Genomic DNA, 13,623 nt, shown 5'->3' with positions numbered 1-13,623 from the left:
GGCATCTAATGCAACAAGCTAATGAGATGAAAATGCCACTTAACATGTGTTTTGTGGATTTTGAAAAGGCATTTGATAGTGTTTCACGTGGAGCTATGTTGAAAATTATGAGATTCTATGGTATACCAGAAAAGTTTGTAAATATTATTAGAAGCCTGCATGAAGGTACTTTTTGTAAGGTAATGGTGGGTGGTTCTTTGAGTGATCCATTTCAAGTTAGGTCAGGAGTGATTCAAGGAGGAGTTCTTTCGCCATTGTTGTTTGTTTTGGTTATGGATTATGTTATGAAAAAGGTTGTAAGGAGAACAGGTGCAGGAATTAACTGGACAGAAAATAAGAAGCTGATGGATTTGGACTATGCTGATGATATTGTACTGATTTGCGGAAGTATTTACGAGATGCAGAGGGTGCTCGATTGTCTGGTGGAGGAAGGAGAAAAAGTGGGATTGGTAATAAATTGTGGAAAGACTGAAATTATTAATATGAACGTGGAGAACCAAATAGATTGTGTAATTGGGAATAATGTGGTGAAGAATGTAGAAAACTTTAAATATCTGGGAACGATTGTATCATCTAATGGATCATTAAACAATGAAATTGAGGAGAGGATTAGACAGGCTTGGCGAGCTGTTGGAATGTTGAAATCTGTTTAGAATAATAATATGCTTTCGGTACATACTAAAGTGAAAATTTACAAGTCCATGGTTAGACCAATTTTAATTTACGGGCATGAGTCATGGTACAGTACAATTGCAACAGATCAGAAAGTATTAGGATTTGAGAATAAAATACTGAGAAGGATTCTTGGGGTAAAGTGGCAAGACAGAGTTACAAATGAAAGAGTAAGGGATATTACGAGAGTGGAACCAGTTAATGAATATGTGAGACTGTCTCGCTGGAAGTGGCTGGGGCACATATACAGAAAAGAAGGTTGTTTAATACAGGATGTGCCAGAGTGGATTGCTAGAGGAAGAAGAGGTAGAGGTAGGCCGAGGGAAACCTGGTTGAGGACAATGAAAAAAGAAGCAGGAGAGGAGTGTTGGTGGGACCTGAAGGAGATGGCAAGAGACAAATATTGGTGGAGAGAGTTCATTGAGGCCCTATGCATCCCGTGGGGTGCCACAGGAAATGATTGATTGATTGATTGATATATATATATATATATATATATATATATATATATATATATATATATACAGGGTGTAATGCGACATATGACAAAAACTTACACCAATGATCTATCATATAATTTTGAGTATATTTTGTTCTTTAAACATATGCTCCCTGCGACCCCAATTCAGTACCCAGCATTCGGCTGTTTTGTGTAAAAGCTGCGTCTCTTGCATGTGCCACTGGGTGAGAGCTTCGCAGGGCGACGGGAGACGAGTATTATTAGCTTATACTGTACTGGACATGAAAATCCCATATCCTATCAGTACACACGAGTTTTAAGAAGAAACTTTACGTAGTCTATTGATTCTTTAACATCAAGTCATGCATTCATGCAATTCTTTTGCACAAATCGACTGTAATTAAGGATTAAATTCATATTTTATGGCTTGCAAGGGAGTAGGGAGGGAGGGCGGACAGCTTGGTTTGTTGTTGCCAGTTATGTAATATTTGGTTTGTAGGATGTTGCTACCAGCGTTATTATAACATCCACAGCTCATTCAGTGAAAAAAAAAAAAAACGGTATTCTAAAGGGAATTTAGCCTCACTTTATGTCAGGAAGAATTTTATTTATCACAATTTTTCTGCTGCAAGTAAACGTGGCGCAATTGGGTATCTCCACCTGTGTTCCTCTCAACAACACTGGCATTACCATCGCAGAATCCGTAAAAAAAATACACGATATCTGCACATTCTTCATTGCTGTACATACGTGGCATGCTGTTTCATGAACATGTGAAGCTGAACCCAGTGAAAAACAGAACGCGGAGAACAGTATTTGAAGTGTGTGCCTCCCCTGCAAATGTTCCCGTTCAAATGACAGTGGACGCAGGGTTGCCAAGTCCTGATCATCAATCTCACTAGTTTAGTCCTGAAACTTGCTAGAATGTCGCTAGATAATAAACATTGCAAAACATCACTAGAAAATACGATAAAATATCTAGAATATCACCTAAAAATGGCAAAAATATCCAGAATGTAGCTAGATATCATGTTGCCAGATGTTAGTGCCGCAAGTAGAAGTAAAAAATAGGTCTAGCTGCATAGTCGCTACATTGGCAATCCTGTATCACTGTTCTCACGTCATCATATGAAAAAAATAGTGCCACGTTTACTTGCAGCAAAAAAATTGTAATGAATAATAATATTACTCCTGACTTAAATTGATGCTAGTTACTCAATAGAGTAATGTTCTTTCACTGAATGAGCTTTGGGTGTTATGATAATGCTGGTAGCAACAGCCTACAAACCAAATACAGTAATCACTCTAATATCCGGACGCCCAATATCCGAACATCCTCACTATCCGGACATAAGAATGTTTCATACTGTACTTTTTTCCATACTATACTTACCTCATTTCACTCTTTAATGTCCTTTATTGGTGTGAATAGGGTGTTAGGAGCTAGGCATGTGCAGTAGGAAGGTGTTTTTCTGAGTTAGGCTAGGTTAGGGTCCATAAGTACCAGTCCAGGAGCCAGTCACCAGAATGTTTATTATTGTATGAACCTACTTCTAAACCCTCATTTTATGTTTCTTTTGCATTTATTTCAGTCATTTATGTGCCTTATTGGTGTGATTTGGGTCTGAAATAGGTGCTATGCATGTCCAGAGGGAGTTGTATAGGTGTTTCTCTGAGTTAGGGTCCATAAGTACAAGTTCATAAGCTGGGGCCCAATATCCGGACAGAACCAATATCCGGACCTACCTATGGCTCTATTACAGTACACCCTCATTATCGACGGGGGATAGGTACCTAAGATACCCGTCGATGCCTAAAACCGTCGATACCGATTTTCGTCTGGTCAGGTACCCTTTATTTATATATTTTAATATCCCTTCAATCACTCGTATGTAATATGGAGTTTAGTTTTATTGTTTCTTAGAAATAAATTAGTTAGGCAACTGAAAAACTGAATATCATAATAAAACTACTTATATTAAGTAAAGAATTATGGAAAAAATAGCATAATCTCTGATGTTGATGCATAGTGGTCGTACACTGGACCTCAACTTGTAATGGCTGCTGTATCATCACTTCTCTCTCCACTTACACCTCACTTCATCTAAAAATAAAAGGCGAAACCAGCAGTTGTAGCCATCCATATGTTTACATAACCGAGTGTTTAAAAAAAAAAAAAAAAAAACGAAAGCAGCAGTGGTGGTCATTCATACGTTCTAATAACTGAGAGTGTGGGGCAAGTGTTATGTTAGATCAGCTGTTCGCACCGATCTTCACAACTCACGCCAGTGCTGCTAGCTCATACCAGAGAGACCACGCTCTCCTATTTACTTTCATTCTCAAGAGCTTCCTTTCATTCTTGATATTCCATTTCTCCCAGACCTAAATTTTCACGACTGTATGGCAGTTTATGCTATCAAAGATGAATCTTAGCCTAGCTTTCGCTAGGATCTTCTTTTAGGAAAATTCAACTCTCCTTATGCTCGTATATTTCACATTTAATCTCTGCCTAACTTTTGCAAGAAATATCCTTTATTGACAAAAAATCCAACTCGTCTTTAACATTATAATAAATGATACAGGAGCATGGGTTTTATCATATGTCCTTCTTCATTACCACACAACAGCACAGACACACGATCTTTTGCTGCTTTAAAGCCTGGCGCACTTTTCTCCTTCCTCGAAATGTACGTTCTTTTAGGCATTTTCTTCCACCACAGGCGTGTTTCGTCCGCATTAAACACTTGTTCATGCCTGTACCCTTTCTCCCTTATAAGTTCAGCAAAGTCACGTGGGTACGATTCTCCTGCTATCTGATCTGCTGAAGCTGCTACACCAGTCATCCTAATGTTATGTAGGCCATACCTTTTCTTAAAATTCTCGAACCAGCCCTTGCTGGCTGCAAATTTCTTTTGCCTAGAAGCACCAACATTACTAGGCCTATCACCATCGTCATTACTTTCATCACCATCATCACTATTTTCACCTGCCTCACTTTCATCACCATTATCTTCACCAACACCACTGCTTTCACCAGCAAACCGAGCGTAGAGTTGTTTTGCTTTGTTTCAGATGAACTGGGAGTCTAGCGGCACGTGTCGACGGTTTAAGTCCTCAATCCAAATATTCAGTGCCTTTTCCACCTTCACCAAGGCATCATCTCTCACATGCATCGTTACTTTAGCCGATCCTGGTGTGCACGAAGCCAGAGCATCTTTAATGTCTTTTTCTCTCCATTTTATGCCACGAACACTGGACTCATTCATGCCATACTCGCGACCAACCGCTGCATAGCTCATTCCACTTCTAAGTTTTTGTAATATTTCGTTCTTTACTTCCAAGGTAAGTACTTTCCTTGCTCTCTTAGCTGCCTTATTTCCAGTTGGAGTGTTACAAGGGCGCTTCGGAGCCTTGATGATCGCGAAAGCACGATAGATGTGGCCGAACACGATATGAGAACAACAGACAAACGTGTACTGATGCTGTTGTTTGTTGGGTCGGCAGGAACATGCTGCGAGCAGCCAGAGACACCTGGCAGGATGGCGCGCAAACTTGCTAGGAGGTGCCAATACAATTCTTTATTTTTTTATTTTTTTAATAATAATAATTTAACTCCCAGGAGACAAAAAAACCGTCGATAATCAAATCCGTCAATTAAAAAAAAACGTCGATAATGAGGGTGTACTGTACGTCGGATATTGGAGTGATTACTGTATTGCATAACTGGCAACAACACACCAGCCTCTCCTCCCTCCCTCACTACACCCTTGCAAGCCATACAATTTGAATTTAATCTTTAATTACAGTCGATTTGTGGGGGGGGGGGGAAGCATGAATGCATGACGATGTTAAAGAATCAATAGACTACATAAAGTTTCTTCTTAAAACTCGTGTGTACTGATAGGATATGGGATTTTCATGTCCAGTACAGTATAAGCTAATAATACTCGTCTCCCGTCGCCCTGCGATGCGCTCACCCAATGGCACATGCAAGAGACGCAGCTTTTACACAAAACAGCCGAATGCTGGGTACTCAACTGGGGTCGCAGAGAGTATATGTTTATAGAACAAAATATACTCAAAATTACATGATAGATAATTGGTGTAAGTTTTTGTCATACGTCGCGTTACACCCTGTATATATATACAGTATATAAATATATATATATATATATATATATATATATATATATATATGGGTATAGATGGACTGATAGACAAATAGATAGATGCAACAGATTCACCATGGGGGAAGTGCAGTCTTAATACGAAGATAAACACCAAAGTGATCAGGAACATCTTTAATAAATTGGTGACGTTTCAACAACTCCTTTGTCATTTTCAAACCTATGGAAAATACAATAAAACCAAAGTAAGCACCACATCTATGATTTAAAAAAAAAAAAAAAAAAAAAAAAAAAAATATGAAACCAAAATAAAACATCCTTATTGGAAGACAACTAAATAATATTCGTAACCCACCTACTCCTAAACTCACAGTAAACAAATCACCTGCGTATTGTATCCTGCCATTTTTAGATCCAAAAAGCTTCTCCATACGTACTAATATATCAAGTTTCGTTGGGGAATTTTACCCTCAAGTATCTCTTAGAACAATATTCAAACCCAGCAACACCACCGGACAATGGTTCAAACATAAAGACCAAATCTCTGATACTCTGAAATCCTCTGTTGTCTACAATTATAAATGTCGTCACTTTAATGCATCTTATATTGGACAAACTAAAAGACAACTAAGAGTAAGAACTGCAGAATATCAGGGACAGTCATATCAAACTGGGCTACCTATATCTAAGCCACCTTTCTCTGCCACTTGAAATTGCTGTGAAGACTTAGGCCACCCCATAAGTGAATCAGATTTTTCTGTTGTTCACACTTGTTGTGATGAGGTAACACGTCTCCTGGCTGAATCAGTCTTCACTCACCACCTACAGCCTACACTGGGCACACACAACTGCTCCACGCCCCTTCTCTTTTTTTTTAAGGTGCATGTATGCACCAACGCAAGATTGTGCAGGCAGAGTGAGAGAAGAGTTCTGGACAAATATGGAAGCGTGCATGGAAAAGTTTGAAAGGAATGAGAGAGTGCTTTTGATTGGAGATATGAATGGAAAACTAGGGAATGTGAAGGTGGATGGAGTACTTGATGAGTGAGGTGTGCCTGGATGGATAAGAATGGCAGTGCTTTAGTGGACATTTGTGCCAGGAGGGGGTTGGTGACAGCCAATACCCTCTTCAGGCACAAAATGATCCATAGGTATATGTGGCAAGTGATGAGAAGGGTGGTGGTGAACTAACTGAATGGAAGGCAATGACTGATTACGTGTGTGTTGATGAAAGGATGAGAAGGTGTGTAACGGATGCAAGTATATAGAGGCTGGGGGAGTGGACACAAGTGGTCAGAATCAAGGTCCAAAGGAAATGGAGAAACAGAAGAAGGGAAGGACAGGAGGAAGTGGTTCATGGATGGACAGTGGAAGGGTTGCGAGAGGATGGAAAAATGGCAGAATATAAGAGGGAAGTGGAGGAGCGACTGGGTAAATATGGACTGAAGCAAATGGGGGATGTGGAAGGTGTGTGCAAGATATTCACAGAATAAGTCTGTGCAGCATGTGAGGTGGTGCGTGGGTTGAAGAAAAGATGAAAGGAGGTGCAGGGAACGGCATGGTGGAATGAAGAGGTGAGACAGGCTGTGGCACAAAAGAAAAGAGCATATAGTGAGTGGATGAGAATGAGGGACATGGAAGGAGTTGAGAGAAGGAAGAGATAGTTATATGCAGATCGGAAGAGAGAGGTGAAAAGATTAGCAAGAGAGAGTAAGAAGAGAGTTGATGAGGAATTTGGAAGGAATTTGAGTGTAAGGTGGAGGGAATGCAAGAAAATGTTCTTGAAAGAGGTAAAGAGAGTTAGACAGGGTGCCAAAGTAGTTAGTTGGGGAGTGAAAGATAAAAATGGTAGATTACCAGTACAGAAGGGAAAAAAAAGTAAGCAGATGGAGAGAACACTTTAATGAACTGTTGAACATAGAGAAAGAAAGTAATACGAGTGTAAGTGGCTGGGGAATGGCTGAGAGATGGGGGATGTGAGAGGAGAGGAAGAAGTCAATATGGCAGGATGGAAGTTGTGGAAGCAATGAAGAGAGTTAAAATGAGGAAAGCCCCTGGAACTGATGTAGTGTGTGGTGAAATGCTGAAGCATGGGGGAGAGATAATAGTGGAATGGATGTGGAAGATGTGCAGATTGGCCAGGGAGGAGGGTAGAGTCCTGAAGGACTGGAAGCCTGGTATAATTATTCCCCTGTACAAAGAAAAAGGGGAAAAAGAAGTATGTGGTAATCATAGCGGCATTTGTCTTCCTAGTGTAATAGGAAAAGTATATGGCAGGATATTTATTGACAGAGTTAGGCAAGTAACACAGAAATTAGTTGGAGAAGAAGAGGGAGGTTTTAGGAAGGGAAGAGGATGTGTAGATCAGATATTCATTCTTAGATCTTTAGTGGAAAAGTTTCTAGAGAAGGGATTTGGAGAAAGCATATGACAGGGGGGATAGACATGGATTGTCGAAAGCATTAAGAATATATGGAGTAGATGGGAAGTTGTTGAATGGCGTGAAGAGTATGTATGAGGGTGCTAAGGCTGAAGGGCGTGTGGATAGTGAACTGAGTTTCGTTTTTAAAGGCTCCAACATGCTTGCATGTGTCGGCCTTGGTCACCTAATGGCGGCTCTCCATGCTGCACGATCCATTGCAGCCTCCCTGTTCAGTCCCTTAACCCTGAGGTCACACTTAATGACCTCATCCCATGTCTTTCTCGGTCTACCCCTCATAACCCCACCCCCAATATTAACACTTCTCACCTTCCTCACCCAATTATCATCCCCCATCCTCTCCTCATGTCCAAACCATCTTAATCTACCTCTCCTCATCACAACACCAATACACTCCAGTCCCATCCTACCCCTCAACTCTTCCATGGTAAACCCAGCCCCTCCAGGCCTTGGATGCAGGGACGCACTGCACATCCACCTAATCATTGTCATTTCTGTACATCTGAGCCGGCGAATATCTTCCTCCTTCATTGCCCAGGTCTCACTACCATACAGCATTACACTCCTAACACATGCTGAATACAAAGACCCCTTAGCATGTACGGAGAGTCCTCTCAATGTCAGGAGAGGCAAGAGCTCCCTGAACTTCTTCTAATTGAAGGTTGGACTGAAACAGGGATGTGTCATGTTTCCATGGTTGTTCAATCTGTACATGGATGGGGTTATAAAAGAGATACAAGGTAGGGCAGTGGATGCTGGAGCGGCCCTAGTGCGAGAAGGAAGTGCTTGGAAATTCCCTGTACTGTTGTTTGCAGATGATACTGTGTTGTTAAGTGAAGAGAAAGGGGAGCTGCAAGGCTTGGTGGATGAGTTGGGAGTGTGTGTAAGAAACAGAATCTAAAGGTGAATGTAGGGAAGAATAAAGTTATGGTCTTCGAGAGAAGAGAAGTCCGTGAACGTACAGTAAGGTTGGATGAGAAGGAAATGGAAAATGCGAATGCGTTTAAGTACTTGGGTAGTGTGATGAGTAAGGATGGAAGTTTAGAGGGTGAAGTGCCTGAAAGGATACAACAAGGAAGAAAGGTTGCTGGCTCTTTGAAAGCAGTGATAAGAAACAGGGAAGTGAGCATGGAAGTGAAAATGTTACTATATGGCACTATTGTGATACCAACTCTAAAGTATGGAGGTGAAGCTTGGAGCTTGTTGGAGGGACAGAAGTCAAGAGTGAGAGCAGTGGAAATGAGTTATTTGAGAGGAGCATGTGGAGTCACATGGAGAGAGAGACTGGCAAATGAGGAAGTGATGGAGTGTTGTGGTGTGGATGTGATAGGAGATACACTTTGAGGTGGTTTGGCCATGTGTAGAGGATGGAGAGTGAGAGACGGACAAGGAGAGTGTATGTGAGTGAGGTGGAGGGGGGCAGAGGGAGGGGGAGGCCAAGGATGAGATGGAGGGATGGCGTGGAGAGGTATATGAAAGAGGGGGGTGTGAGCTGGGAGCAGGGCAGTGAAATGGCAGGGGACAGGGCAACATGGAGGCAATTTGTTTGTGGTCACCCCTTACAGGATTAAGGTGTTTGGGAACAGACAGAGACAGACTATGTATTGTCTGATTACAGTTTTTTTTTTCAATTTCTATTGTACTTAATAGCATTCCACCAATGTTAGCTTAGAATGACTATTTCCTCACCTTGTCAAAATCATTTTTTGTTTGTATTTTTATCGCAGACATGGTGTTTTACTTTGGCTTCTTAATAATTTTTTTGTATTTTATCACAGACATGGTGTTTACTTTGGTTTTAATGTATTTTCCATAGGCTTGAAAATGACAAATTTGTCGAAACCATTTTATTAAAGATGTTCCTGATCACGCTGGTGTTTATATATATATATATATATATATATATCTCATCATCAGCCATTTCATTGTCCACTGTAGGACCGGCCTATCCCGGCCGAAGTGGGGACGATACAGTTACTGTATCTCCACCAAGTGGCTTAGGCTGTCTAGTAGAGATTGTATGTAGGGTGTGAAGTGTTTGTAAGTGTAATTGTAGTGTTGGAGTGGCTTTGAATGTGTGTGTAGTCTGTGAACCAAGTGTAATTGGCCCACGTAGCCAACTGGGTGCAACCATACTTTTTATAGTATGCGACACTGGTTCAAACACAGCACCCCTTGTGTCCACCAATGCAGTACGTGGCCTGAAGAACGCTCCTAAAGTTTATTACCCTGGTGGGGCGCGAACCATCGTTCTTCAGTGTATGAAAACGCACACTCTACTACTGTACCACAAAGGCTCCATGTATATATATATATATATATATATATATATATATATAGTTTATATACTGTACTTAGCCACTTCTAGAATGCTGTACTGTATAAGATGCACTCAAATTTCAGAATGGCAATTCTAAGAAAGTTTTTGTCACTTAACCACCGCCACTGCAAGCCTTCATTGATATTGCTGGCCAAGGGGGCCTAGGGCCTGAGTTTGGAATACAATTAATTACTTTTATAAGTTATTTTAAAAGTATTTATACTATGTGAAAAACTTAAAAAGCAACAGTTATTGAGGATGCACTTTGCATGTTGCATGCACCTATATTATCTACCACTGCAGGAGTGGAGCAAGGCTGTTTCACTCCTATACTGATAGACAAAGAATAATTTCCTGCATGATAAACAGACCTACCATTGAAATTCACTATTGGCAAAAACAATTGAAAGCAACAATAGTTCTCTGAGTTCCAGATGATAATAGGGAACAAGGAGCCAAGAGACGAGTCTTATAGGCAGGGAAGATTCAACTCTGAGAAAGCAAACTTTACAGGATTGAGAAAATTTTTTGAAAATGCAGATTGGAAAAATTCAGAGAAACAAGAGAGATACAGAGGAAGTGGGATATTTTTCTAGGTCTCTCTAATTCGGGAGTGGAAAAATTTGTGCCAAGAATAAGGGAGAAAGAAAACAGGAAAAAGGAGTGGTTTAATAGAAGGTGTATGATAGCAAAAAAAAGAGAGAGAGAGAGAGAGAGACATGGCATGGAACAATTGGAGAAAGAGAGGTAACAACAAATTACAGGAAGAATATAAAAACTAGAAATTAATACACAAGAATACGTAGTAAGGAAAAAAGGAATTTTGAAAAAGGTATGAGACAAGTGTAAGGATGAACCCAAACTGTTTTATAGATTTGTCAATGGCAAACTGAAACAGAGGAAGGAATCACCAAACTGAAAGTAGAAGGAGAGGTCTATAAAGATGCGGCAATGCAAGCAGAAATAATGAACAAATGTTTCCAATCAGTGTTCACTAATGAAAAGGAGTTTGTGGAAGGGGAGGGAGTGACTAGAAATGTAGTGATAAAAGATACAGAGTGGAAGCACAGGAAGCGTATAAATTACTGGAAACTCAAGATGTAAGGAAAGCCCCAGGACCTGATGGAATCTCTAATTGGTACTGAAGGAATGCAGAGAACTGGCAGATAAGATTCACAGTTTGTGTGTTCTCTGGAAGAGGGGAAAGTGCCTCAAGAATGGAAGAGGGCAAATGTGGTACCAATTTATAAGGGAGGAAACAGGGAAGTACCCCTGAATTATAGACCAGTGTCCCTAACCAGCATGGTTGCAAAACTGTGTGAGAGAATTTTGAAAGATAGATGGGTAAAATACCTGGAAGACATGAATATTTTGGCTGATAGTCAGTTTGGATTCAGAAGTGGAAGGTCATGTGTATCCAACTTGTTGAGTTTTTACTCAAGAGCGATTGACATGCTTCAAGGGAGAGATGGTTGGGTGGATTGTGTGTATTTAGATTTGGAGAAAGCCTTTGACAAGGTATCCCATAAGAGACTAACATGGAAACTAGAGCATATAGGAGGATTGAAGGGGAACCTCCTGGAATGGACGAGAGACTTTTTGAGAGACAGACAAATGAGGAGAGTAATAAAGGATAGGATGTCTGAATGGAGGGAAGTAACAAGTGGAGTCCTACAGGGCTCAGTGTTGGTGCCAGTGATGTTCCTGATTTACATAAATGATATGGTAGATGGAGTGAACAGTTATGTAAGTCTGTTTGCTGATGATGCAAAGATCTTGAGGAGGGTAGAGATTGAGGAGGATTGTAAAATGCTGAAGGATCTGGTTAGGATACACGAATAAAGCCAGTTGTGGGAAATGAAATTCAATGCAAAGAAATGTAAAATATTGGAAATGGGTAAAAGTACCGGTACCAAGAGGCCATCACTAAATTATTTGATGGGTAAGGAACCAATCACAAAAGCAAGAGAAGAGAAAGATTTGGGAGGGTTGGTCCAGGACAGTTTGTCACCAAAAAAACACATTAATAAGACAGTTAGTGAGATGTATAAACTCCTGACTAATATAAGTGTAGCTTTTCATGATATGGATGAGATGATGAAAAAATTGATAGTGGCCATGATTTGCCCCAGGTTAGAATATGCAGCAGTAATGTGGTCCCCACACAAAAAGAAAGATACAAACAAGACTTAGAGAATACAAAGAACCGCAACCAAAATGGTCCCCAGTCTGGCAGATGTTGTACAGAGAGAGGCTGGAAAAGCTGGTTAGAAGAAAGAAGAAAGGCAACATGATTGCAGTGTTCAGGACCATGATGGGAGTAAATAAAACTGACAGAGAAGATCTGTTTGTATGGGATAAGAGAGTAACAAGAGGACACAGAATGAAATTGAAGAAGCCAAGCTGCTTGAAGGATATCAAGAAATATAGTTTTCCTTATAGATGTATGGACCTGTGAAATAGCCTGGACAAAGAGATCGTCCAGTCTAAAAACTTAAACGAGTTTAAAGCTAAATTTGCCTTTATTGAGAAACAGAGACGGGACCCCATGAGCACAGCTCATTTTCTGTATATCTATCTATCTATCTATTGCCAGACGCCTCAATCCCGTTTGGGGTGGCCGCAAACAAATTGCCTCCAAGTCGCCCTGTCCCCCGCCATTTCACTGCCCTGCTCCCAACTCACACCCCCCTTTCTCATATACCTCTCCACCCCATCCCTCCATCTCATCCTCGGCCTCCCCCTCCCTCTTCCCCCCTCCACCTCACTCACATACACTCTCTTCGTCAGTCTTTCACCCTCCATCCTCTCCACATGGCCAAACCACCTCAGTGTGTTCCTCATAACAACGTTCCTTTATATCCTTATTCGTCAGCCTGTCTCTCCATGTGACTCCACAGGCTCCTCTTAAATAACTCATTTCCATTGCTCTCACTCTTGACTTGTGTCCTTCCAACAACGTCCAAGCTTCACTTTCATACGTTAGAGTTGGTATCACAATAGTCATGTAGTAACTTTTTCACTTCCATGCTCACTTCCCTGTTTCTTATCACTGCTTTCAAAGAACCAGCAACCTTTCTTCCCTGCTGTACCCTTTCAAGCACTTCACCCTCCAAACCTCCATCCTTACTCATCACACTACCCAAGTACTTAAACGTACTCACATTTTCCAATTCCTCACCATCCAACCTCGCTGTACATTCACTGACTTCACCTCTCTCAAAGACCATCACTTTACTCTTCCCTACATTCACCTTTAGATTCCGTTTCTTACACATTCTCCCAAACTCATCCACCAAGCCTTGCAGCTCCCCTTCGTCTTCACTCAACAACACAGTATCGTCTGCAAACAATTAGGTAAATACATGCATGGAGGGCTGTGTTACTGACAACACAATGAACAGCATTACTGTCAACATTGTGAACTAATGTATAGAGAAGTTATCATGTTTGTTCAGAAGTCATGAGGGCTACAATTCAAATAACTCTCTTCTGCCTCTGTGTTACTAGCATGCTGAAAAATCTGATGATCCTTGGCACCATAACCTTGGAAAGAGTAATATACTCTGCACATTTTGATGCAGTACAGTTTGAGGATGTTTAG

General features: G+C 40.8%; 1 protein-coding gene across 1 annotated transcript in view; it reads right to left on the bottom strand.

The window, feature by feature from the left end:
* The window catches only part of Cdk12 (Cyclin-dependent kinase 12), a 128,738-nt gene that overhangs the window by 100,078 nt on the left and 15,037 nt on the right, over window positions 1–13,623 (bottom strand). The window lies entirely within an intron of this gene.

The sequence above is a fragment of the Coenobita brevimanus genome, chromosome 23, assembly GCF_032717465.1.
Source record: "Coenobita brevimanus isolate Jiangsu-jjx chromosome 23, ASM3271746v2, whole genome shotgun sequence".
In the NCBI taxonomy this organism is placed as follows: domain Eukaryota; kingdom Metazoa; phylum Arthropoda; class Malacostraca; order Decapoda; family Coenobitidae; genus Coenobita; species Coenobita brevimanus.
Note: the sequence above shows the minus strand (reverse complement) of the source record. Positions and strands in the feature narration are given on the sequence as shown.